Source organism: Panthera pardus, unplaced genomic scaffold (assembly GCF_024362965.1).
Source record: "Panthera pardus isolate Hobbes unplaced genomic scaffold, ASM2436296v1 HiC_scaffold_20, whole genome shotgun sequence".
Taxonomy (NCBI): Eukaryota; Metazoa; Chordata; class Mammalia; order Carnivora; family Felidae; genus Panthera; species Panthera pardus.
Genome location: NW_026526766.1, coordinates 59288291 through 59311064, shown reverse-complemented (window position 1 = coordinate 59311064; position 22774 = coordinate 59288291). Strand labels below are relative to the sequence as shown.

General features: G+C 43.8%; 1 protein-coding gene and 1 pseudogene across 1 annotated transcript in view; one reads left to right on the top strand and one right to left on the bottom strand.

The window, feature by feature from the left end:
* The window catches only part of ALDH1B1 (aldehyde dehydrogenase 1 family member B1), a 240842-nt gene that overhangs the window by 144175 nt on the left and 73893 nt on the right, over positions 1-22774 (bottom strand). Inside the window, exon 2 of the mRNA XM_053908111.1 lies at positions 1456-1718. The gene's annotated coding sequence lies outside the window, so the exon portion shown is untranslated. The remainder of the gene's footprint in view (positions 1-1455; positions 1719-22774) is intronic.
* LOC109269845 (60S ribosomal protein L12-like) lies at positions 9136-9957 on the top strand (annotated as a pseudogene).

Here is a 22774-nt window from a genome sequence, read left to right as displayed (position 1 = left end):
GTGGGAAGAAACAAGAATGACATTTTCCTTAACGGAGTTGTTTACTGTCTTTCCTGTCTCCCCAGCTGGAGTGCATGCTTTGGGAGGGCAGGGACCCATGTCTATCTGGTCACCACCCATTCGCAGCACCTAGAACAGTGCCTGGCACTTGATGGATGTTCCAGAAATATAAATATTTTGAATTTTATGGATTTTCTGAGACTGCTCATGTACAGGCTTGGTGCCAGCCCCAGGGGCATAGAGGTGAAGAAACCCAGATTCAGCCTTGGAGGGGCTCATAGCCCAGCGGGGGCACGCATAGGACCCAGGACTCATTTTTTCACAAAGCTCTGAGTGTCCCCTACAGTGGAATCAGACCGTAAGTGCAAGGATACAAAGTAAGCAAATCTACTACATGAGCTTGGGAGGAAGAAAGGGAGCAAGAAATGACCATCTTCCCATTGTGGACAATTTCCCCAGCAAGAAAGGATCCCAACATTCCACTTAGTCATCAAACATTGTTGGAACCAGGCACTAAGAATACATTGATGAATTAAAGCTGTCCTTGCCCTCAAGCAAAGATGGTAAAAAAAAACAAAATAAAAAGAACGCACACCATAATACCATGTCACATGGTAACAATAGATATATACATGAATCCAGAGCTTTCACAGAAATGAGAATGATTTACCACAAGGGAGAGGAGAATACAGTGAATTTTCTTGAAAGAGACAATGCCTGAGCTGGGTTTAGACAGATGAATAGGAGTTTTCTGGACAAAGGAGAAGAGAATGGCATTCTAGGCAGAGGGCACAACCAGTGCAGAGGCATAGAAATGTGAGCCAGGTCGATGCATTTGAGGAACTGCAAGTCATTTGGGGTCATTGCCGAAGTGTAAAGTGAAAAGGGAAATCTGGAGGCACCAAGACAGGAAAAGTAGCTGGGCCCAGATGCTGGAAGGTTTTGTCTGGATGTTATACCTCAAGGCACAGGAGACCAGCACTGGGATTACACACAAGCATGATGAATCAGCTTTTGCCTCATAATAAACCACTCCAAATCTCAATGGTTTAAAACAACAGTGTTGGGGTGCTTGGCTGGCTCAGTCAGTGGAGCAAGTAGCTCTTGATTATTAAGTCCGAGTCCCACATTGGGTGTAGAGATTACCTAAAAATAAAATCTTTATTTTTTATTTTTTTAATGTTTATTTATTTTTGAGAGAGAGAGAGAACAAGCACACAAGTTGGGGGGAGGGGCACAGAGAGAGAAACACACACACACACACACACAGAATCCGAAGCAGGCTACAGGCTCTGAGCTGTCTACACAGAGCCTGACATGGGGACTGAACTCATCAACCATGAGATCATGACCTGAGCTGAAGCAGACACTTAACTGACTGAGCGACCCAGGCACCCCTAAAAATAAAATCTTTAAAAAGTAATAAAAAATAAAATAATAGTGTTCATAACTTACCCATCTGAGTTCAGCTGGGGGATGGTTTTGGTGGACCTTTGCTGAGGCAATCTGGCTCTTCATGAGTCTCTTTTCTTCCTCTTGGGACCACCAGGCCAACATGGGTGGTGTCTTGATCATGGCAATGGCAGAAGCACGGAGTACAAAAGGAGACATGCAAGGTGTCAGGAAGCCTGAGCTTGGAAATGGCACATGGTTGCTTCCACCTCATTCTGTTGGTAAAGGGAAGTCACATGGCCTGGTCCAGATTCAAAGGCATGCACCTGCAAAGTCATACGACACAGATCATGGGTAAAAAGAGGACTGGAGAACTGGGTCCATCAATGCACTCTAACCCAAGTAATGTGATCAGATCTTTGCATTAGGTCCCTTGGCCTCAATGCAGAGGGTGGATTCAAGGGGTAAGGCAGTTTCCGAGATTCAGGCATGAACTAAACGAATGCCCCTAGGACCCCACAATTTGTTCTTTCTTCTATTCCACGTGCTGGGCTTTAGCCAGATGGGGCAAAGGGGGGCTTATCTTTAGTCTTTTGTTCGATTCTAAGAGCTCAGCCTGAGCACTTTGGTGCTTTCAGCAGTGAATAAGGAGACTTTGAAATAAGCAGATGAAGGCTAATATTCAATAAACTAGTGAACAAGGGTTTTCTTTAACTCTCTTGGAAAAGACATCTCTGAGACAAAAACAGAACTGAGCTGCAATATTGGATAAGCCCCACTGATCACAAGAAACCCTAACATAGGTAATTGACTATTGGCAAACGCAACAGAACCAAATAAAGCAAGTAATTAACAATTATTGTGCTCGGAGGTAATGGAACTACAAATCTAGGCCGCCTAGGTGTTTGTCCCAGGCATTGATAAGAACAGAATGTTTGTTAGTGGGTGAGTAACCCAGGTGTGAAATTCATTTTATTAGACTACATCTAAAAATAGACTTGAACCAGACAGTGGAAAAGAACAGAATTCATCCCCACTTGCTCACTGGGGCACATAGGTAATAAACTCAAGGCTCTGCTTTTTGTTTAAAACAAGGTAATTGTGGTAGATTGTTTGCAAAAATGGCCCCGATTATTTCCCTTCCTGAATCTATGCTGTTTTGCATATGTGATTTTGCAGCTCTTCCTAAGATGGGGGTCTATTTTCCCACCTCTGGAGACTGTGACTAATTCTGACCAACAGACTCTAGTAAAGGTGATATTATGTTACTTCTGAGTGTAAGCCTCAAGAGGCCTTGTACCCTGCCACATGCTCTCTTGGGACCCTTGTCCCCACCATGTGGACAAGCGCAGGCAAGGCTATTGGAGGGTGAAGTAATGAGTCAGCCCAGTTGTCCCAGCAAAGGCCCCAAGCATGTGACAGCTTAGCCAAAATCAGCAAAGAGGAATGATTGAGGAGACCTAGAATGGCTGGCGTGACCTTCAGTGTTGGCATCTAGAGCCATCAGGGCCCCTCAAGACCACCTAGAGCAGGATGACAAATACACAGTAAGTAAGCCCCCTCCTCCCGTCTGGTGCCCAGGGCAGGCATTGCTAATCTATTACCATACACTCTTCAACTTAGCCCAGAAGCAACTTCTGAATCCTTCTGGACATAGCACTGTAGGAAGCTCTACCCATCAGCTGTTCATTCCTGATGACTTCCATTACTCCCATTTCACAGAAGATAACACAGAGGCACAGGAAGAATAAGGGACTTGTCCATGGAGAGCTTTCCCTATGCCACATGGCCTCCACATGGTTATAGAGAACAAACACTTTTATGCCTCAACTGTAATTCAGGGAATGATTCCAGCAGGTGGGAGCGGGTTTTATAAGCAACATCTTTTTTTTTTTTTTTTTTTTTCTGCTTCTAGCTCAAGTTGTTATTTGGCCATGTTTTAAAAAGTAGATTTGGGATGCCTGCGTGGCTCAGTTGGTTAGGCATACAACTCTTGATTTCAGCTTAGGTCATGATCTCACAGTTTGTGGGATTCAGCCCTGTATCAGGTTCTGCACTGACAGTATGGAGCCTGCTTGGGATTCTCTCTCTCACCCTGTCTCTCTGCCCCTCCCCTGCTCATGCTTCTCTCTCTCTCTCTCTTTCTCAAAAATAAATAAATAAACTTCTTTTAAAAGTAGGTTTTTTATCATAATAAAAGAATACAAACAATAGATTGTGCCCACTGCACTTAATAAAACCCTAAGGAATTCATTCATTCATACATGGGCCAGGCAAGATGCTAGGTATTGAGTTTATGGGGACACAATGGACATCCCAGGTGCCCAGGAAGCTAAAATGCCCAACTCTGACATTCCATTTAGTTGGGGGATGGTGAGACGGGCTCACAAGCAGGTTCAGTTCAACTCCTCCATCCCAGGGCCAGGAGGGACCCAGAGATTCCACACTATCACCCCTCACTCCATCTTTTGTGCAGTTCTCTCTAGGGCCCTCTGACAGGGCCCCTTCACACACCTCCAGCAATAGAGAGATCATTACATCCCAAGGCGGCCACAATTGCATCTTCAGATGGTTCTGCCTGCTACAAATTCTTCCTTTTGCCAAAAGTAAATGAGATTCTCCAGAACTCCTTGCCCTTGTACTGTGGGGAACTAATTTGGGGGAACCTAGGAAAAAACATTGAGGGGGAGATGTGTTCAGGGAAAGAGAGACAAGAAAAGGAGAGGAAAGACACTAAAACTGTCCTTCCATATTTACAGTGTGGTGAGACCATTACATATCCTTGCTCATAATTCTTACTCCTATTAATTGAACATCATCTTGCCTATTGTGCCCTGGTATACTCTGAGATCCTTACAAACCCAGCGCCTTCAGAAGACCCCCAAATGCATTTTCTGTGGTATTCTGTGCAAGAGAGCTGGTTGCTATGGTAACATTGGATATAAATTTCCCAGAACCCCCAACTAAACTATTAATCAGAAAGATGAGGAAAGGGCCAGGGAAGTAAATAAATCAGTTAAGAAATCGGCTCCTACCAGGAAGGGCAAGACCACCCCAACCCTGCTGAGGCAATAACTCATCCCTCCCTTTGATATTTTGATGGGGAAGGAGGGGCAGTTGTAGCCTGAGGGGGGCACTACTCACTCCGGTTTCCAGCTGTTTTATCCCTCATTCTTGCAGAGTCATAGAGGCTTGATAGTAGAAGCCAGGCATCTCATCTATGGAGAGTGAGGAGAAGGGCCCTGTCAGCAGGAATATCAAGGGTAAAATGCTGGACCCTGAAAACAGTGTTTTGGCCAGCTTGAAAGAAGCGTTCTACTGAAGTGTGGTGATAAGAGCAGGAGTAGAGTCAGCACAGATGGATACTAGATGGATTAGGGTGACGGGAGCAACATTTTAACTAGAAGTTTATAGGATTTGTTTGGTTCGGTTTTTTCCAAAGATTTTATCATACTTTGTTTAATGTTTGCATTTGGGTTTTAATTTAATAAGGAGTGGCATGGGAAGGCTTGCTAGGCCTCCTTGAAGTAAAGTAGAACCACCTGGAAACTGGTGGGTCCCACCACAATGCCTCCTGATGCTGGGGGGTGGGAGTGGGTGTTTGCTTTGATTATAGGAAACAAGGGAGGAAAGTTTCTTTCCTGGAAGGGAAGAAACAGAGGATGCTTTCCTGGTACATACAGAATCCCGCAAAAAGAACATCCACGTGACCAAAAAGGGATCTGAGGCCTCAGCCTGGGAATGTGGGCACCACTTCAGACCAGAATGTGTCCCCTGCTGACCAGGCCTGGTGGCGGCCCCACCCCTGGCTTAGGCTGGCAGGGCTAAGGCAAGTGAGCCAAGGGGAGGAGTGACTGAAGAAGACCAGCCCTGGCTTTGCTGCAAACTCATATTGGGATCTTTGGCAAAGCTCTTGCCATGTCTGGACCTCAGTTTTACAAACTGTACAAGGAAGAGCCTGGGCCAACTAAGGTCAAAGTCACCGTGTAACTAGCAGTAACGGGACTTGATGCAAAGTCTAACACAGGACCCTTCCCTTTAACCCTTGTTTCTCCTTAAGGGGAAAAGTGGAATACATCAAGGATGTAGAAATAGGGGCAAGGGAGAGGAATCCCACCTCAAAAGCCACCCTGTAAGAGATCTTACCAGAGAATACAGAGGGATGCCTCCAAGACTCCAACAGAGGGGTCCCCAATGCCTCTTTGGTGCTCTCTGACTCTAAATTTAAGACTCTAAAATGAGAAAAAAGGTTGAGAGAATGGAAGGGGGCTTTCTAACCCAAAGGCAGAGGTTGCATTAAAACCTCAAAGAGAAAATTGAATGGCACCCCACCTCTCTCCCCCACGGAGCAAGTCCTTCCTCCAGGGAAAGCACTGGCTACACAAGCCTCTTTGCCCACTGCCTCCTGTAAGCATCCTCAAAAAGCTAACTTAGGCTTGTCAGGGTGGAAAGGCCTTGAAGGGAGCACTGAGACCCAGAGTGGGGAATGACAGACCTGAGGCCTCACAGTGAGAGGTGGGAGAAGCAGGGATTGTAGACAGGTCCCCTGCCCTCAGACCTATGCAGTTTCCACTGCCCTGGCTGAGTATCCTTACATTGTCTTCCTTGGACTCTTGCTATAATGCATGCACATTCTGCAGTGAAAATGGCAGGGAGAGATCCTGCAGGGATTGGTAATTTTTCACCATGGGTGGCACTGAGGCTTCCCTGTTCCCTGGAGGAGGGAAATGAAGGGTTGATTAAGTACTCGAAACATCCCTGCTTGTGGACTGTTTAATAAGTGCCTCGTCCATCTCTCAGGCATTAAAACCGACATTTGGTTTGCTAATCCAATTTGGCAATCCTCTCCAAGGCTGCGATCGCTGGGCGCCATTTTGTTTGATGTGTTAGGAATCAATGCAAGCTCCCTGTACTTGCTCTCACTACTGCTTGATTAATTACAAATGAGACCTTTCCCTTTGCATTAATGTTCCAATAGAGAGAGAGAGAGCAACCCCCAATGGTCCAAGCAGCTTGGAGAATCCGATGGTGACCCAGCCATTCACCTGATTCTCTCAGCCTAAATTCCTGGATCTAAATAAATCAGCAGAAAGCAGGTATAGGGTCTGTAAAACCCCCCTGATCTTTGGCTTATGCTATGCTGTCCACTTAGCAAGAGGAAATGTATAAGGGGAGCCACAGAAGAACATTCAGCATCTTACATAAAAATCAACAAGGTATGGGTGCGCCTGGGTGGCTCAGTCATTTAAACACCCGACTTCAGCTCAGGTCATGATCTCATGGTTTGTGAGTTTGAGCCCTGCATTGGGCTCTCTGCTGTCAGCACAAAGCCTGCTTCGGATACTCTGTCTCCCTCTCTCTCTCTGCCCCTCCCCTGCTTGCTCTCTCTCAAAAATAAATAAACATTAAATAAATTAACAAGGTATGCTGTGATTTCGTTATGTAACGTCCCTTATTTGGGTGCAGCATTAGTGCTCAGTGCATCTATTTCTCTCAGCCAACAAGATCTCTGTGAGTTATTGGGGTTTCTTTTGCTTTGCCACCAGGAAGCTCAAAGCTAAATACAGTTCTGTGGTTCTAGATGCAGGTGTTTTCCTGCACACTCAGAGTGGTTTCTCGCCTCCTTTTATATAAATATTTTTAACTATTATATCACGTCTGTTCCTTATTTAAAAAAATAACTATGGGGGCGCCTGGGTGGCGCAGTCGGTTGAGCGTCCGACTTCAGCCAGGTCACGATCTCGCGGTCCGTGAGTTCGAGCCCCGCGTCAGGCTCTGGGCTGATGGCTCGGAGCCTGGAGCCTGTTTCCGATTCTGTGTCTCCCTCTCTCTCTGCCCCTCCCCCATTCATGCTCTGTCTCTCTCTGTCCCAAAAATAAATAAACGTTGAGAAAAAAAAAATAAAATAAAATAACTATGAAACTATCATTTTGCCCTGCAAACTTGCTTATGCTGCTGGAAATTTTCCTTCTTTCTTTCTTATAGGAGAACTCTCTTGGGAAAGGAAGATGGAGTGGACATTTATTTTTGCTTCCACAATATTCTTTCTTCATAAGGTACAACCCATGAGCCCCCACTCTTAGTCCAGGTTGTCTGGGTAGACCTCTACCCTCTGGCCAGTGATGGGCATCACATTCCTTGGGCCACAGTGATTGGGTTGGAGTGCTGTTAACCTAAGGCGGTCCAATTAGAATGAACATCATAACTTCTGCTAGGAATGCTGAGCAAAGATTCTTGTCCCTTTCTGCTTTGCTTGTGAGAGGTTATAGGCCCAAGCATTGCAAAAAGTCATCTTGAGAACCAAAGGGCAAAGCCTGTTTGAAAACGAGTCAATCTTGGGGCGCCTGGGTGGCTCAGTCGGTTAAGCGTCCGACTTCAGCTCAGGTCACGATCTCGCGGTCCGGGAGTTCGAGCCCCGCGTCAGGCTCTGGGCTGATGGCTCAGAGCCTGGAGCCTGCTTCCGATTCTGTGTCTCCCTCTCTCTCTGCCCCTCCCCCATTCATGTTCTGTCTCTCTCTGTCCCAAAAATAAATAAACGTTAAAAAAATTAAAAAAAAAAAAAAGAAAACGAGTCAATCTTGAAGAGGAAGAAATGAGAGAGAGAGAGAGAGAGAGAGAAGAGAAAGAAAGAAAGAAAGAAAGGAAGGAAGGAGGGAAGGAGGGAAGATACGCATCCTGATAACATTATTTGAGCCCTATATCCAGCTACAGGAGCCAATACATTCACTTTGGGTGGGTTTCCAGTGGCTTGTAGCCAAAAGAGCCCTGATGGTTTCTGGGGCAGGGGGAGGCTATTAACTGCACCTGTGCCTCCAAGTCACCCTCTCTCAAGCCCCCTCAAGAGATCACAAGTGCCCCTCTGTGACCAGTCTGGTATCCTCCCCAGGGAGGTGAGGGTTGTCTTTGTGGCACTAGAGGCCTCTTTAGTGCCCTAATACAAGAGAGGTCAGGTTTTGCTGGTGACCTCCCAGGCCCTCATTTCTGAGTACCTGTCTGTGCAGACTAAAGGACAGTCTTCTCCCTTGCTCTCTCAGGGTCTTCCTCACCCTCTCTCCTTTCACGTTATCATCCCTCCTTTGGTCATCTACCTGCTGATGGCTTCCAAATCTATCCCCCAACTGGGCCACTCTGGGGCTCCTCACCTGGGTGCCTCCCCACCTCTATTCTGGGCACCTCAGCCTCAACATCTCCTACCTTTGTGAGGGCACCTTCCTTGGTCACGGCGGCTTAAAGGTTTAGGGCATCTCTTGCTCACTCACACTGTGCCTCCATCCAATTGCTCACCAAGTCCTGGCAGACATCTGCCTGATATCCCTGGAATCCACTTCTACATCTAGTTCCACTGTTTCTGCTTCAAATCAGGTCAGACACAGGTCTCCACGCTGATATTCTCCCCTCCTCCAACTTACTCCCCACACTTCCATCTGAAGTTCCTCCTAAAATACTGCTCTTACTTGCAGCTTCCCTTCTCATTACCTTCGAGGACTTCCTGTCACCAAAGTCTCACCTGAATGATCTGGCACTACACTGAAGATACTCCAGCATAAAGTACAACTTTCCCCACAAATGCCTCATACTTCCTCTACATCTTTGCTCATATGTCCTATCCCCCTCAGTCTCTACCTGCTGAACTCCTACTCATCCATCAAAGCCCAGCTCCAATTCTACTTTCCTCTAAGAAACCTTTTACCTATGCCCACCTTAAGAGTGGAATCATACTTTTGGCTTTTGGCTTGGAGGAGGCAAAGGTGCAACTGTCTTCAGTCATACCAAATCTGGGTTCATCTCACACCAGTTGCCTCCACCATTCTGCCTAAGTTTAACACCAAGGAGATCAAAGTCATGTATCCGAGGTGCACTGGTGGGGAAGTCGGTGCCATGTCTGCCTTGCCCCTGAAGATTGGCCCCCTGGGTCTGTCTCCAAAAACAGTTGGTGATGACACTGCCGAGGCAACCAGTGATTATAAGGGTCTGAGGAGTACAGTGAAACTGACAATTCAGAACAGACAGGCCCAATTGAAGTGGTATTTTCTGCATCTGCCCTGATTATCAAAGCCCTCAAGGAACTGCCAGGAGACAGAAAGAAGCAGAAAAACATTAATAACAGTGGAATTATCACTTTTTAAAAAAATGTTTTATTTATTTATTTATTTATTTATTTATTTATTTATTTATTTATTTATTTTGAAAGAGAGAGAGAGTGTGTGTGTGCATGAGTTGGGGAGGGGCAGAGAGAGAGGAAGACAAAACTCCAAGCAGGCACCACGTTGTCAGCACAGAGCCCCACACAGGGCTTAATTCCAAACTGTGAGATCATGACCTGAGTCCAAATCAAAAGTCAGATGCTTAACTGACTGAGCCACCCAGGAGCTCCAGAAATATCACTTTTGATGAGATTGTCAACATTGCCCGACGGATGCAGCACCTATCTTTAGCCAGAGAACTCTCTGGAACCATTAAGGAAATCCTTGGGTCTGCCCAATCTACAATGTTGATGGCCACCACCCTTATGACATCATAGATGATGACATCAACAGTGGTGCAATGGAATTCCCAACTAGTTAAAAATTACAGAGAAAGGATGCCTGAATGGCTCAGTTGGTTGAGTGTCCAAACTCTTGGTTTGGCTCAGGTCATGATCTCATGGTGATGGGATCGAGCCCCGTGTTGGGCTCTGTGTTGGGCATGGAGCCTCCTTGGGATTCTCTCTCACCCTCTCTCTCTGCCCTTCCCCCATTCATAATAAATAACTAAATAAATAAATAGATGTTTTTTAAAAATCTACAAAGGAAAATATTTCAATAAAGGATCATTTAATAACAACAAAAAAAGGAGGGGGGATGGAATCATAGACTGCCATAGATATCTACCTAACCTATAATTAGAAACATTATTTCATAAAAATCACACAGGCCTATCTCTGACAACTGAAGGACCCAGGACAAGTAAAAGGGGAGTTTTGTAGCCCACAGCACCTGCTCCCTTTCCTTCCACCTCTCCTGCCCTGACTCCATCCTGCACCGTGAGGGTCTTGTGCACTCAAGTATAGACTTTCAAGCCCCCATGCCCAAGGTCTACTTCACCCCAGTAGCTCCTTGGCAACTCTTACAGTCACTCTTTGAGCACCCCTTTTGGCCAGAGGTGCAACAGCCTTGCAGAAGAGGCCAATACAGGTTCTGGAAGTAGGCTTGGTCCATTTAGGCAGGAAATCTCCAAATGGCAAATGCCAGAGGGAAATCCAGAAGTAGTCAGACTCTAGGTGGGTCCTCAGCCCTGTGGGGAGGAACTATGGGCTCTGCAGTAGAACTTCTCACACTTGAGTGTGCACATGAATCAGCAGACTCTACACTTATAATGAGCTCCCAGGGGATGCCGAGGCTACCAGGCCACAGACCACAGTAGGGGTAGCAAGGGACTAAAGCACAAGGCTCAGGTCTGGGTACATGGAAGCTACAGTAGCCATTGGGAGTCTTCTTTGCCACTTGAGTAAAATACAATGGACGTTCGATTTTCCCAGCAGCCCAGAGAGGCAGTGACTAGGCAGGTTGGTAGATTTGGAACTCCTGACATTAAGTTCAGGCCTTTTGTCTGCCTACTGCTGTGAGGAACCCACCAGCCCACTGGGAGTAGGTATTAGAAGGAAATCAGGTTGTTTCCTGGGTACATATGACTGTCAGTGAAAACCAACCTTGCCATCAAAATTTCACAGCTAGAACAATCCCAGGTGGCATCTCAGGGATGTTGGAAGTGGGAAGACACTTCCCCCCGGGGGTCTTCCCTTCCCCTGCACTCTCTCATACTCTAATTTCACATCCTAGCTAACTACTTGACTCTCTTCTCCCCTCAGCATTGCTGACAAAGTTGGGCCTCCCTCCACCCTGTTTGGCCCCAGGCAAAATGTAGACATAAAGGCAGGAAGTAGGGGCAAGGGGTGGGGGGAGAGTGGTGCCTCCTGCCTTCTTGGTTGTTCCTGAAGTCTTAGTAAACCACTGAGGTTAAACTCTGGTTTACCAGCATAATTTGTTCCCGAAACATGCTTGTAATCCAAAGCACTCGTATATCAAAGCAAATTTCAAGAACCATTGGCTCAGTTGTGATCATGTGACATTCAGTGTCACCTATTACTTGTATTGCAAGACATCGCTCGTTTATCAAGTTAAAATTTATTAGAAATGTTTGCTCATCTTGCGGAACACTCACAGAACAAGTTACTCACAGTCCAGGGTTTTACTGTGTGTGTGTGTGTGTGTGTGTGTGTGTGTGTGTGTATACATATATATGTACAAATATGTATATATATGTATACACACACACACACACACACACACACACACACACACACACACTTGCCTGGAGTTATGGAACATGGGGACTGAAAATACTATCCTACAATTCTTTCATGTAACTATGTGGAAACTGAGGCCCAGAGAGGTGTGGTGACTTGCCTAAAGTCTTACAACAAGTTTGTATGGAGCCATGGCTAAACACAGGTCTCCCCATACCCAGTGCAATTCTGTCCCCTGCTCCACACCGGCTCTTTGCTAAATCCGTCTCTCACCCATCTTGAACATATAAAGGGCCTCTCCCACTTAACATCTGAATGGGTTCCAGCAAACCATTTCATCCATCTGAGCCCCGGTTTCCTTACTGCTTAGAGCAGAGGAGCATGTCCTACCTCCGGAGTCATGGTAAGGACTAGGGGAGCACAGGCCTGGAAGCCTGAGGTAACATGAGTGAGTCCTTGCATCAGGAATCAGGAAGGACTGAATGGCAGAAGAGCTCAGGTGATATAAAAAGCAAGTTACCTTGTTAATTCCTTCCCAGCACATAGAATGAATGTTAGATTCTTACACAACAAAATATCATTTCCCTGTTGAGCCAAGCATCCATTTTCTTGCTTCTCTCCCAGCTCCAGTCCCCTTCCTGGAAGTACTCACTATTAGCAGGGCATTCACAACGGTTGTACATGGTAGCTGAAGAACATGTTGCCATCCTCAACACTTCACATTACTCTCAAATCTGCATATATGCAGGTCTAGACAGAATGTGCACAAAGCATGATATAAAGCATGTGCCTTGGCAATCATGTGGATGTTGAATGATAGCATGCCAAGTTTTACTTTCAGAGAAACATTTAATAAGATTTAATTAAATTTTCCAAAATAAATGTATTTAAATGGTGTTACTTTTCATGAGTTATAATTTGTACTTTATCTTTCAATTTGTTAGATAATTATGGCTTCTTTAGAAGACAAATAACTTTTCTAGAAAATGTATATGAAAAATGGCTTTAATTCTTTGGTTTTCACGTTCACTTTAACTTATGCTAATTTTTAACTTACACTTATAGATGGAAATATGCTCAAATCCTGTATACTTTCACTATAATTACATTTCATGTTTTAATCCCTTAGATCATTGTTGGCAAACTTTTACTTAAAGAGACAGAGAGTAAATATTTTAGGCTTGTGGGCCATTCAGTTTCTGTCACAACTACTCAGCCCTGGTGCTCTAACATGAAAACAGCCATGGACAATATGTAAAAGAATGTGCATAGCTGTGTGCCAATAAAACTTTATTTACAAGAACAGGCAGTGGGCCTGCAGTTTGCCAAACTCTGCTTCAGACCTTTATTGTCAATAGAATCCAAATTTGTGAAAATCTTGATAATATAATTATTGAATTTTGTTGAGATGAAAGAAAAATAAATTTTATGAAATAAATATATAATAACTTATGAATTATGTGTACCTTGATTTTATTATTCATTCAGACTTTTTCAGCTCATCAGCAGTATACCCAGATATGTTCAGTCATAATTAAATGCAATTGTCTTTGGTGATTTGTTGAGTTTCAGCCATATAAAAATTATAGCTTGACATATATTCTTGATTTTTGTCATTTTGAATGTGTATTTGTCAAGGCAGAAAGACGAATATATGTTATTTAATAGTACGTTGGGTTGAATTACAGCTCTTAAATAGATAAACACATGGCAGCTGAGTCTCCTTTTGTACTCTTGTCCTGGGGCCCTGCAATTATTGGGAGCAGCCTGAGCCCTTTAGGAGGGCACAAGCTTGGCTGGCTTTCCCTTTCGCCATTTTGACCTTCCTGCTTCCCTGAAACATGGATATGATAGTTCGAGTTTGGCTACCATCTTGTGACCAAGAGAAAGAGGCTAAGTAATGGTAGAAACTTAGGTCTGACACCACTGAACCCCCAAACCCAGTTCAGAAACCACCTACCCCCAGACCTTCACCACATGAAGAAAACCAATCACTATGTGGTTACTTAGGTTTTCTGTGAACACAACAAATTCCTAAGACATAAATCCGAACTGGGAGGCAGCTCTCCCTCCATAGCTCTTCTGATCCATGTATCACAGCTCCCACCACAGGCTGGTTTACATCACAGCACATTCATTCATTCATTCACTCATACAATAAATATTCACAAGCACCAATTCTGTGTCAGGGCCCAGGGTAGTGCTGGGGTTACCGTGAGGAACTGGAGGGAAACACAGGGAGAGATCATCAGAAGGAACTCACAGCCTGGTGATGGAGCTGAGCATGGAAAGAGTTACAATGAATCCTTGACTTACCTACAGTATTAGTTAAGACATAGATCTACATACATGCGTTAGAAGTTCAGACTAACAATGGCTTAAACAAAAGAAAAGTTTATTTCTCTTGTGTATAAAAGTCCAGGCTGGGGATGCCTGAGTGGCTCAGTTGGTTAAGTGTCTGACTCATGATCTCAGTTCAGGTCACGATCTCATGAGGTAGTGATCTCACAGTTTGTGAGTTCAAGCCCCATATCAGGCGCTGTGCTGATGGTGTGGCGCCTACTTGGGATTCTGTCTCTCCATCTCTCTGCACCTCCATCCCCCCAGCCTGGCTCACATTCTCTCTCTCTCTCTCTCTCTCTCTCTCTCTCTCTCAAAATAAATGAACTTAAGAAACAAAAAGTCTGGGCTGGTATGGCAGCTCTGGCTGTCACATTATCAGAGGCACAGTCTTCTTTCTTATTGCTCTGCCATCGTGGGGCTCCCTTGTACGCCTGGCCCAAGATGCCTAACCATATGTCCATATCCTAGCCCAGGTGGAAGGGGCAGGGGAGAACACGCCCCTTCCCTTTTAGGGTACAACCTCCAAGTTGCACACATCGCTTATACCCCATTGGGAAGAACTTTATTACACAGCCATAACTAGTTGCAAGGAAGTCTGGGAAGTAAAGTCTTTCTTCTGGGCAGCCATGTGCTCAGAAAAAACTCAGGGAAGAAGAAAGGGAAATCAGCTATTTTTGCCATACTTTCCCAAACATTGCTGAACCACCAAAATAATGAACTCAAACAGGTAGGCTTGTGACTTCTGGAATCACATTCCCAACAGGACACTAGTATTTCCTCTGCTCACTCCCACCACTACTATTTAACTGTCTTTTGAAGATTTCCTTAAAGTTTTGTTAATCTCTATTTATTGCACCAAGAGTGCACACACATACACCCACAACAAACAAAACATAAAAACAGTTTTAATCACTTAGGCAGAGTCATTCCCTAAGTGATGAATTGAGAACCCCCAACCTCAGTGAGAGCTGGATGCCAGGCAGACTGCTAGGTTCACTCACTAGCTCAGGATCTTGGTTCAGCATGTTGGCCTCACAACTCAGGATTCTAATCCATGGCTTTTAGGGTCTTCAGAAGAAGCCAACACAGGCAGAATTATGCCTGTGAGTGCTACAAATCCTGTGAACTGAAGTGAATGTTGTGATAAGTGTATGGGTGAAGCAGTCCGTTTTGGTGCTGCTATTTTCATTCAAAGGACCTTTTTTTTAATTTAATTTAATTTTATTTTTTTTAATTTTTTTTTTAACGTTTATTTATTTTTGAGACAGAGAGAGACAGAGCATGAACGGGGGAGGGGCAGAGAGAGAGGGAGACACAGAATCGGAAGCAGGCTCCAGGCTCTGAGCCATCAGCCCAGACCCCGACGCGGGGCTCGAACTCAAGGACCGCAAGATCGTGACCTGAGCTGAAGTCGGACGCTTAACCGACTGAGCCACCCAGGCGCCCCAAGGACCTTTTTTTTTAAAAAAAATTTTTTAACGTTTTTTATTTTATTTTTGAGACAGAGAGAGACAGAGCATGAATGGGGGAGGGGCAGAGAGAGAGGGAGACACAGAATTGGAAGCAAGCTCCAGGCTCTGAGCCATCAGCCCAGAGCCCGACGCGGGGCTCGAACTCACGGACCGTGAGATCGTGACCTGAGCTGGTCGGATGCTTAACCGACTGAGCCACCCAGGTGCCCCTCAAAGGACCTTTTAATGTGGTATTTTCAGAGCTCATTCTGAGCTGTATCAAAATATAAGAGCTATTTGTTTTCTGTGCAAGCCCACCTTTAATTTCACCCTGTTTCTCAGGCTCCAGCCACTTCTTGCTTCACTCCTTCCTCACTCATCATTCAACCACAAAATTTATGACCATAGCAAATGGCCCGTAATAAATGGGCCGTAGTAAAATATCTGTAAATCCACCATTCCTCTCCCAAGAGAGATTTAATAAAAAGGAACTCAGATAAAAATACTCATTAAGAATTGAAACAGACTGATAGACAGTGCTTAATTTATAATTAATACATGAGAAAATTATGGTCTTTCTCAGGAGTATTTGAAAATATTTTAGTCTCATAATTTTTGGCCAGTATCAAAATTGTTTCATTAGTTCTCATATTTTAATAATGTCTGTGGTAGGTTTTTTCTTTATACACAGAGATCATATTCTAGGTTTCTTTGGGGTTGGGCCTTGCACTGACAAATTTTCAGATGGCTTTGACTGGGTTGACATTTTTAGTCATTACTTTTCATTTTCCTTTCATGACCTGAACTAAGATGGGTAGAAATAATGAGGTTTAGTGGAGTGTATTTTTGACAACTTTGGTGGCTTTAAATAAGTGTCTTTGACCCAATTTAAAACGGTTGCAGATTTTAAGGTGCATTATCTACTAAAGCATCAGATGGAACCTCTGGGTCATTAGTTGCCACAAACAGAATTAAAAAAAAAAAAAATCCAAACCACTTTTGTTGACTGCCTTTAACTCTTCTTTGGCTAATGTCTTTTACAGGTTTTTATTTTTTATTTTTTATATTTTGCAGTAACTGTAAAAGATTTTAAGTATTCAAGAAGGTGGATCTGAATAGGTGGGTCTAATGTGTCCTGCTCCAAAACTATTACCACAAATACTGTTTCCTCGTCTGTAAAAGGGAATAATTAATGGTACCTAATGCATAGCATTTGAAAATTATGTTAAAATATGTAAAATGCTTAGCATGTGCCTGGCATGTAAATGCTCATTAGCTATTATTATATTGTTGTTATTCTTTAGGGCAAAGGGCCTGAATCTGGACACAAGTAGAATCAGACCATCCCAGACTAAGGAACCCACCCCAGAATGAAAGGCCTGTCCCCTCTAAAACTGTCAGAGAATTGCATGAATAGGAAAGACGGGGGGCGCTGGGGGGGGGGGGGGGGGAACTGCTCTAGATTGAAGGAGACTAAAGAACCATGTTGGCCTGGATTGGTCCTGGACCAGAGACAGAACAGAGACTTTGCTGGGGCAGTTGACAATAATGGGAGCTCTTTGTACAACTGGTCTTGTAACTTTTCACTGAATCTGAAATTATTTCAAAGTGAATTACTATCATTAAAAGGTGTTCATATATTTCTTCATGCCTTGAGAAAGCAATGGGTTACTGTACATCTCCCTCAAGGGAGTGGCCACCAGCCTCCATGTACCTGAAGCGTTTTCTTCTGGGGACTCCAGGTAACATGAGATCATCAGGCAAATAGCAAACATGAGTGAAACACTTCCATTTCTGTTCATAAGGATTAACTGCCATAGAGGTTCCTGGGTGGCTCAGTTGGCTAAGTATCTGACTCTTGATTTCAGCTTAGGTCATGATCTGAGGGTCATGGGAGCAAGCCCTGAGTTAGGCTCCAAGCTGAACATGGAGCCTGCCTACGATTCTCTCTCTCCCTCTCTCTCTGCCCCTCCACCTCTCTCTCTCTCTCTCTCTCTCTCTCTCTCTTTCTTTCTCTCTCAAAAAAAGGATTAACTGCTACAGAAACTGCCCTCCTAGCCTAAGCAACTAAAAACCACCAAAATGAGTAAAGCATCATTTACAGATATTGAATTCAGGAAAATCAGAACTGTGATTACAGGAAAAACCAGAGGTGATCTATGGCTGTCCTACCTGACTGCCTAGAGTCAGGCCACATCACAGGGAGAAGGACCCACACTGAGCGCAGCAGACCTATTGAGTTGAGGGACAGATTAGAGTTCAAGGTGGCAAAGCCAACTAGAATCTGTAGTATCAGAAAGCCAAAGATGAGGGAGCCACACAGAGGGAGCTCCAGAGACCCACAGTAAACACATCTAGAAGACAAATCAGCAGCTGCCTATGACAGAGTGCGTGTAAAGGGAACTGGCTGCAAAGAAACACAAGGAAACTTCTAGGCAACGGAAAAGTTCTATTATCTTGATTGTGGTGGTGGTGGTGCACAGCTGAAGACATTTGTCAAAACCCATTAAATTGTATGCTTCAAATTGGTGATATTATATATAAATTCTATCTCAATAGGACTGTTAAAAAAAAAAATACATGACTGAGAGCCATCTTGAAGAATCAAACAGCAAAATCACTTGTGGTCCTGAGATGTTTAGAAGCCGAGCCCAATGTTTGCCCTGATGCCCTGAGAATGTCTGGTCTTATTTTCATTGAACTACATTTTTTTGCTGCTCCAATTTTTAGCGATTTCCCTTTCCAGGTGTTAGCAGCACCTTGATAGACCCCATTGAGAATTACAGATGGAGCCTGAAGAGTTTCTTAAACGGAAGTCTTGTCACCTTGAACTTCAGTACCCTCTGACACACTCAAGAAATTTTTCCCTCAGGGCTGAACTTCCCTGCTGTTACAGAATGAAGCAATGTGGCTTTTTAGTTCTGTGAAGCACACTTGTCACCATCCCAAAACCAAATGTCTTCTTTGAGCATAATTCTCTCAAAGTAGCATCAATAGCCATCCCAAACAGACATTGCCCTTGTCCTATCGACTTCTGTTTGGCACCTGGGTTAGGGGAGTAAAAATGCCTTGTGTGAACGGGTACCTGAACTCCTGCCAAAATCTTTATTTTGATCTGTTGCTGTGATATATTATATTAATGAATTTACTAATCTGAGCCATTTTTACATTCCTGAAATAAAACCAACTTGGTCATAATGTATTGCTCTTTTAACATACTACTGGATTGAACACTATTTTATGTGGGAATTTGCCTCTATGTTCTTCCCTTTTTTTTTTTTATGTTTATTTATTTTTGAGAGAGAGAGAGAATGTGTACACACATGAACACAAGTGGGGGAGGGGCAGGGAGAGAGGGGGACAAAGGATCCAAAGCAGGCTCCACACTGACAGCAGAGACCCCGATGCAGGACTCAGACTCACAGCCTGTGAGATCATGACCTGAGCCAAAGTCAAGCGCTTAACCAACTGAGCCACCCAGGTGCCCTGCCTCTACGTTCTTAAGTGTGTAACCAGTTTACTGAACAGTCTAATGTCAGCAGGGTATAAACATAAAATGGTTTTATGTTTTGGTCCAGTTGCTTACCTTCAAATAAATTCTATTAAATTTTTCCTTCCCACCGCATAATGACATTGGAACACACTACAAAGCTTTCTGGTCACTTTCAGTTACTAAAGAGTCCAGGCCAATCTATCACTGGTTTAAAACTCCAGTTGCAGCATGGACACATGTGCAGGTTTAAGCATGTCTAGAACATTTCCTTACCTAAGATTGCTAAAGAAAAATGTAGAACTCAGATAGAACCTCACAGAAAAGCTTCAGAAATGTGCAGACACTACAAATAGCTTTAGATCCTCTCCACAGGCAGCATGAATGACAGCAGGCTAAGGGCATCCAGAAAGCCTGGAAACAGCCGATGTCCCATGTCAAGAACAAAGTGGTAACTGTGGCCTTGAGCAGGTGCTTATCTACATAATACAAAGACAATCCACAACAGGCCAGCAAGAATTTACCAGAAGTTACAGGTCTCTAGTCCACCCACCACTTAAAGAGGAAACAAGTGAAATGCTCTGGAATAAGCCATGCCCTAGCTGGAAACAAAGCAACAACATTCACCGAGCCTGAACTTGGAGGTCTCCACTCCATGGAGCCACATGTGGTCTGCTCACCGAGCTCCAGAGAAGTAACAAAGAAAGGAAGTACTGCTACATGCTTGCAACAAGGACAATCCTTGAAAACATTTATACTAAGTGAAAGAAACCAGTCACAAAAGACCACATACTATATAATTCCATTCATATAAAAGTCCAGAATAGGGAAATCTATAGCACCAATTGTAGGTTAGTGGTAGCTTAGGGCTAGAGGACAGACCGATGGGGGAAAAAGGAATGATAGCTAAAGGATACAGAGTTTCTTCTTTTGAGGTGATAAAAATATTCTAATATTGCCTATCGTGATGGTTACACATAAAACCATTGGATTGTACACACTTTAAGTGGATAACTTGGATGATATGTGGATTATATGTCAATAAACCTATTGAGAGAAAGAGGGAGGGAGGGAGGGAGAGAGAGAGAGAGAGAGAGAGAGAGAGAGAGAGAGAGAGAGAGAGAGAGAGAGACTGCCAACTACAGAATATGCAAGAAAGGCAATGCATTAAGGTGCAATAGGTCCCTATCTGCAGTTCCTTAGGTGAGATGTCTGAATTCAAAACGGCCATCGGATCCATGCAGCAGGCACAGATGGGAAAGTTTGAATCAATGGTGTATCAGGTCCTCAGAAGTATGGGAGAAGGAGGTAACTACCAGGGTACTCAGGCATGAAGACAGACCTCTCCCCCAGGTTACAGCCTTCCTCTTCCTGTCCTCCTCTCTCTGGGAAGAACTTACTTTGTTCTGGTCTGGGGACAAGGAAGGGAGACAAAGGACAGACTGTTTCTTTAAAAAAACAATAACATTGTCTGCAGGTAAATCCCTATGGTAGCAAAAGGGCCCTTTCTTAGAAAAGTTATGCTTCTTTTGGAATTTTCAATACAGAGCTTCTTCCAGGTCCTGGTTGAGCTGTAGGCCCCCAGATCCCAACAGCTTCCCTGAAATGGGAATGAGCACCAGAAACCTCAGAGCTGGAATTTCTTTCTTTTCTTTGTTCCTGGTTGGAATGGAGACTTGCTGAGGAACATGAGCTCCCTGATGGGAGCACCCTTGCCTTTGCCCCACTTCCCTATGCCCACTGGGAGGAGGCCTGCCATCCTTTAGTCCTATGAATGGCAACTGCAAGAGAAAAGAGTTTATCTAACACAAGATATTCGGCCACTGCTGGATGAGTAAATAAGGTGAGTAGAATAGTCAAAAGGCATTTTTAATAGCCAGTGGTGACCTAGGAGGTTTTTGTCTTCTCCTTAGTGGTGACTCAAATGGAGGTTTCTGCCTAAATTGCTCCATTCATAGGGTAAAAAGGGATTGAGAAAAAAGCTCCTTCAGTGCATGTTCTTCCATTTCTATCACATTCAGCCCCATTGCAGACCCTACTGTTGAGAGGCCAGGCTAATTCCCTAATTCCTGAAAGGGCCTGGGAACAGCAATACCCCAATAGCAATGAGGACATCTAATGCCCAGATCTTGGCTTCTAAATACCATTCTCCACTGAAAGAAATAAGAGTCCTTAAAGAAATAGCTGACTACAGTTTTAGAAAGGGAAAGTACGGGACCGCCTGGGTGGCTCAGTCGGTTGAGCATCCAACTCTTGATTTTGCCTCAGGTCTTGATCCCAGGGTTGTAGGATTGAGCCCTGCATTGGGCTTTATGCTGAGTATGGAGCCTGCTTAAGGTTCTCTCTCTCTCTCTCTCTCTCTCTCTCTCTCTCTCTCTCTCTCTGCTCCTCTCCCCTGCTCATGCTCTCTCTTTCTCTAAAATAAAATTAAAAAGAGAACGTGCAAGATGAGCCTGGAACACGTTGTCATGCTAGAAAGCAAGGAAGTACCCAAAGAATTATGGAGACATGTCAAAAAGGACACAGGAACCAGCGTAAAAGGGCTACTGAACACCAAATCTGAGACAATTTAGGCACCAAAATAAACAGTAGTAAACTATAACTTATTGAATAAAACAGGAAAGCATGAGTCTGACATAAATTAAGAAATGAATAAATTGAAAGTTTAATGAGGAATGAGATATTTACACACTCTCAAAATATTTCCCCTCAAAATACTTATTAATCACAAATTACAATGAAAAACCTTGGCAAACACCACCTTAATCACGTGATCAACATGAACCTCATGAACAATGGGTCAAATCAGAATCCCAAGCTACCTGAAAGATAGCAATGAGAAGATCATCACAGCATTGTTCCTGTGAATTGCTACCTAAAAGGCATAACCTGAATCTAAATATGAGGAAATATCAGACGGCCCCCAAGATATTCTACAAAATAACTGACCCATAATCATCAAAAATGTCAGTTATGAAAGTCAAGGAAAGACTAAGAAACTGTTCCAAAATGAAGGAGACTAAAAGACAAGAAACTCATCACTAAAAGTAACACATGATGCTGAACTGATTCTTTTTGCTAAAAGGGACATTCTGTGAAATGTGAGTAGGATCTGATGATTAGATGGTAATAATGTACTGATGCTAATATCCTGATTTTGGTAAATGTGGAGGGATGGTAGTAAGGGTTTGCTCCTCACATACCCCATTCTTCTATTCTGTTTTCTCTCTTGGGTTGGGGCAAAGACAGGGGAGATGGGAAAAGGCAGCTGTTTCTTAATTAGGAAAGCCTATTATCTTTTCCCTGGTTAATAATAACTAATGTGTGTGTGTGTGTGTGTGTGTGTGTGTGTGTGTGTGTGTGCACATTTGCTTTATATATTTTGATGCTGTGTTTTTTATTACACAAAGATTTATGATAGCTATATATTCAAGGAAACTGTACCCTTTATCAAAGTTAAACCTCTTTGTCACATTTAACCTGTTTGGCCTGGAATCCTGTTTAGCCTGAAATTAGTATTTGGGATCCTACTTTCTTTATATTTGTGTGTGCTTGATATGATCTTGCCCATCCATTTTGCTTTCTTGTATTTTTTGATTGTAAAATATGCCATTTTCACCATTAAAAAAAACTTTTAATGTTTATTTTTGAAAGAAAGAGAGAGACAGAGCATGAGTGGGAGAGGGGCAGAGAGAGAGGAAGACATAGAATCTGAAGCAGGCTCCAAGGTCTGAGCTGTCAGCACAGAGCCCAACATGGGGCTCAAACTCATGAACTGTGAGATCATGACCTGAGCCGAAGTCGTGTGCTTAA